Genomic DNA, 4,973 nt, shown 5'->3' with positions numbered 1-4,973 from the left:
ATGCTTTCAGTTTGACTCCATTCAATATGACAGTGGCGTGGGTTACTGCAGATGGCCTCTATCAGGGTAAGAAATGTCCCACCTATGCCTATTTTCTTAAAAGCCTTTTCTGCATCAATTGAGAGAATCATATGGTCTTTGTTTTTTATTTCATTTATGTGGTTGATTATATTTATGGATTTACATATGTTAAATTAACCTTACATCCTGGGATAAAACCCACCTGATCAGGATATATAATTTTTTTTTTTTTGAGACAGAGTATCACTTTGTCACCCTTGTTACAGTACCATGGCATCATAGGTCACAGCAACCTCCAACTTTTGGGCTGGAGAATTCTCTTGCCTCAGCCTCCCAAGTAGCTGGAACCACAGGCGAGGATGTATAATTTTTTTAATGTGTAGCTGTATTCTGTTCACTAGGATCCTATTACATATTTTCGCATCGTATTCATTAATGATACGGTTTTTCTTTTTTTGTTGAGTCCTTTCCTATTTTTGGAATCAGGGTGATATTTGCTTTGTAGAACGTGTTGGGGAGGATTGGGGAAGGAATATTCTATGACAAGTTCTGAGGCAGCTGGTTGACTAATTGTGATATATAGAAAATAACGTAAGAGCTGACTAATGTTGATAAATAGAAAATGAGTAACCTCAAAGGGCAGAGAGAGCAGGTTGGGGCATCCAGCATGGAGCTGTTGTTTGGCTTCACTCTGGCACATTGTAGTAACATCATCGTGGTTGTCTCCACAACATCTACTGCCCCCTCTGGCTTTGGGTGGAAACCATGTGACTAAGTTTGGGGTTTTTCCAGGGATATGGTTGGAGTGCTTCTGACATATTTAGAGTTCTTGAGGTGAGAACTGGATGATCACCTCAGAGCCAGTGTCCTGAAGAGGGGTAGGTTTCATTTTGAAAAGAGGGTAGTGGAGACACAAGGACATTTTTGGAAAATTAAAATTACCTACTAAGAAATTTGCCGAGCTTCTAATATAGCCATTAATCAAACAGTCTAAGAATAAGGGCTGCTTTAAATAAAAGGCAACAATAAATCACTCCAAAAAAAGTTTCCTATCTGTTCCCGTATGGCAGTCCATCATAGCATGTAACCCGTTATTCCCCTGTAAAGCTAACATGGTTGCATTTGTTCTTTTTGCCTGAGTAATATGAACCCCCCTTTTAAAGTTATGTACATCCTCCACTTTACCTATTGAGAGAGCACATTTTATTAAAATTTTCTTGCCAAGGGTCACTTAACTTGTAAATTCTAGAAGCCCCCCAAATAAAGTTGAAATAACGTGAGGCAACTGGGAGGTGCTGAGAAAAACAATTGAACTTGGAGACAAAAAGCTAGAGTTTAAATTTAGTCCAAGCACCACTGTGTCAGCTTGGCCAGTTTACCTAACCTCTCCGAACAACATTTTCTGAAGAAAACCGAGAACAAGAGGCTCTAAAGCAATCTTAGTGATCAGACCCTCCATAGAGCTGGAAAGGGTTCTGGGTGTTCTTCAGATCTGTTCTGAATGCTTAAACCATGGTGGGCAAATGGATGTTTATTTAAAATGTTAACAATGATATCTTTGATTTATGTAAGCTTTGCTCTCAAAAATGTTTTCTAAAAGAGGAGTAATTTATTCTAAAATATTTAATATGACTAGAATAAATGATGCTGCCAGTGTTGGTTACCGTACCAGTGCAGCGATGGCGTTGAGTTCTGAGAACTGGTGAGAAGCCAGGCACTGCCAAGATCATAGGTTCTCATATGTACAATTTCAAATCTAACTTGGATCCTATCCAGGAACTGATGAACCTTTCATCCAGCCTTAACGTGAAGATAGAGAAAGGAATGCGATGGGCCTGGGAGGAGAAAGCATTCAAAGCGCCAAGTTGAGATGTTTTGCATTCCGGGTCCCAAACTCAGCAAATTAAAATGAGCCTCTCTATTTTGAAGAAAGGCAGAGTTTTTCTGACTCCATTCTCTGGGTCTTGCTTCCTTTCATTTTTGAAACTTTATATATGGTACATCAGCATAGTCTTAAGAAAGAATATAAAATTTCATAAATGTTAATTTCCCAAAGCTAATATTTTTTTACCTTGCCAAATCTAACCTAAGCCAATCTGAACTTCAAACCTGAATCAAACAAACAAAAAAAACTTGAAAAACCTTTTTTAAGCCAGATTTCTTTTCATTAAAAAAAAATTATGATTTTGTTGGCAACTTTTCCATGCCAGTTTTTAAAGAAATAATTCTAGCTTCTCCTGATGATCTGAATTCAAACAATAATTTTTAAACCCTTTGGAGTTGTAACAACCGATTGTGGTTAAGTTTGCAATCCTTCCTCCCCTCCTGTTTCCTTCTGTATTCCATATTTGTTTTCTGTCACACCTCACGTACATAATACTCTATAACTTACTTTAGTTTTAAAGTTAAATGTATTTTATAACAGCTTCACTGATATGTAACTCATATATCATAAACTGTTTATCTATTTATTTAATTTTTTATTTTTAGAGTAGCCTTTTATTTTTTGAGACAGAGTCTCAAGCTGTCACCCTGGGTAGAGTGCCATGGCGTCACAGCTCACAGCAACCTCAAACTCTTGGGCTCAAGCAATTCTCTTGCCTCAGCCTCCCAAGTAGCTGGGACTACAGATGCCTGCCGCAACGCCCAGATATTTCTTGTTGCAGTTATTGTTTTAGCTGGCCCAGGCTGGGTTCCAACCCGCCAGCCTTGGTGTATGTGACTGGCACCCTACCCACTGAGCTACAGGCACCGCCCAGTAGCCTTTTATTTTTAATACCTATTATGCCAGGAATTCATAGGGAAAAGGTTCCAGCGAGAAGGCACCTTGCCATTTAATGTGACAAAGCTTTGTATGACCATTATGCCATGAATTCATGGCCAATAGGTTCTAGCACCTTATTTATTACTGTTGGTTATTAGGCTGTGTGCTATGCTGTACAACTGTTAGGCCACAAGCTCTTTATGCTTCAGCTCGGGGGGGTCTCTTGGTTCTCCTATGTGTGTTATAAGCCTATTTTGCCATGAATTCATAGGGAATGGGTTCCAGGAGCTCAGGCTCCTTTCCGTTGGTTCTTACAAAGTGAGAATTCTTTGGTGCTATATAACTCTAGGCTTACCTTTCTGAGAAATTCCTTCTTTTTCTGATCATTTTCCTCCGCACGTTTCAGGAAGCTATCTTGGCTCTTAGAGTGCTTAATACGCTTAATGCCAACATTAATCCTCTAGGCAAGAATCTCGCCCTTAACTTGTCTATTTACAGCAATGCCAACGGCATGCTGTGTAAACATTGTAGACTCTTCCAATTTTGTCAGGGTGACATCTGTGTGGCCTGCCTTTCTGAACAGTACCCATTCCCTTGATCTACAATATCACCTTTCTTGTAGATTCGCATATATGTGGCCAAAGGAACCACTCCATGTTTTCTAAAAGGCCTAGAGTAGAGAACATGTATCGGGTGCCTCTCCTCTGTCCCTTTGTGTTTGTCATTTTGGTGAATTACTGGAAGATGGTGTCTCCGGCCGAAAGGCACTATTATCCTTTTAAAGTGGACGGTTCAGTGGTTTTTAATATATTCACAGTTATGCAGACATCAGCATTATCTAATTCCAGAACATTTTTCACCTCAGAAAGAACCCTGTACCTATTAGCGGTCTCCCCCATCGGCCCTTCACCCAGTGACTGACACCACTCACCTACAATCTGTCTCTGGATTTACCTACCTGAGCATTTCACATACATGGCATCATACAGTACATGGCCTTTGGGTCTGTCATCTTTCCTTTGGTAGATGGTTTCAAGATTCATCCACGGAGGAACACTCACTGGTGCTTTGTTTCTCTTCATTGCCTGCTAATCTTCCCTCGTGTGGGTCTACCGCATGTTATTTGTTTGTTTATCGGTTGATGGACAATTCTAAAACAGGTTTGGGAATCCCTGCCTGGTGTTTCTGATGGGCGATTTTCATCCTGTGAACTGTAATCTATCTGTCGGTTATTATTTCCCCCATTTCCTCTCAGGGAAGAGAAAGTGGTGAAGTAATTAGTCAAGCATTTGGGGGGAGTGTAGAGGAAGAGTGAAGTCATAGTTTTCAAGCACAGTCTCTGGCAGGTGCTAGAAAGATGTTAATGTCTTCTCCGTCCTCAGTACGATTAGCCGAGAAGAAGCAGCTTGAGTTGCAACATGCGAGGGTTTTGGGAAAACCCAAAAACCTTTCTGAGTGAGAAAGAATTCCTGTAAACAGTTATGTACCTTCCCTTAGTTAAATATCCTTAAAAATAGAAGAGACACTCATTTTGTTTTCTGTAAATATTTTAAATGTGATACAAATTAGAAGCAGAAGGACTAGAAACCTGTCTAGCACCTTCTGGTACCAGGATGATGATGCTCAACAGCCACCTTAGTGGTGACGGCGACCGCGTGCTGAGTGAGTGCTGAGTGCTGAGTGCTGAGTGAGTGCTGAATGCTGAGTGCTGGCTTCGGGGCTAAGTTCTAGACTTGCCTGCCTCGTTTAATTTCCACCACAAGCCTGTGGGGTAAGGAATGTTAACATTTCCACCTCACAGATGAAGAAACCCATTGCCCCAGAGCCCTGAGATCCCAGATCTGAGCCTGTTGAGCGCTAGGCCCACACTTGGCATCAGTGTGCTCATTTTCCTCCCGGAGGATGTTGTAGTTAATACTTAGAAGAAGGACCCTTTCCCTAGGACCGCTGCGCCTTTCCCCTTCCAAGGAAGATTTGTAAGAATCACTGCTGGGAGGTGATTTGTCCTCTGGCCTGCATTTTGTCATCTAGTGAGAATGAGAGGATGTCTCATCATTTCCTGGACTTGAACTAATTTTCCCATGTTATAAAAACGTGCTGCCTCTAAGCTGTCTTCAGAGTCAGCTTGCTTTTCACTGTGCACACAGAAACTCCCTTATCCAGCCTGGAGCTTGGCTGCTGTGCCAAA

This window comes from Otolemur garnettii, unplaced genomic scaffold (assembly GCF_000181295.1).
Source record: "Otolemur garnettii isolate 467f Iridium unplaced genomic scaffold, OtoGar3 scaffold00039, whole genome shotgun sequence".
Taxonomy (NCBI): domain Eukaryota; kingdom Metazoa; phylum Chordata; class Mammalia; order Primates; family Galagidae; genus Otolemur; species Otolemur garnettii.
This window is presented reverse-complemented; position numbering follows the sequence as displayed.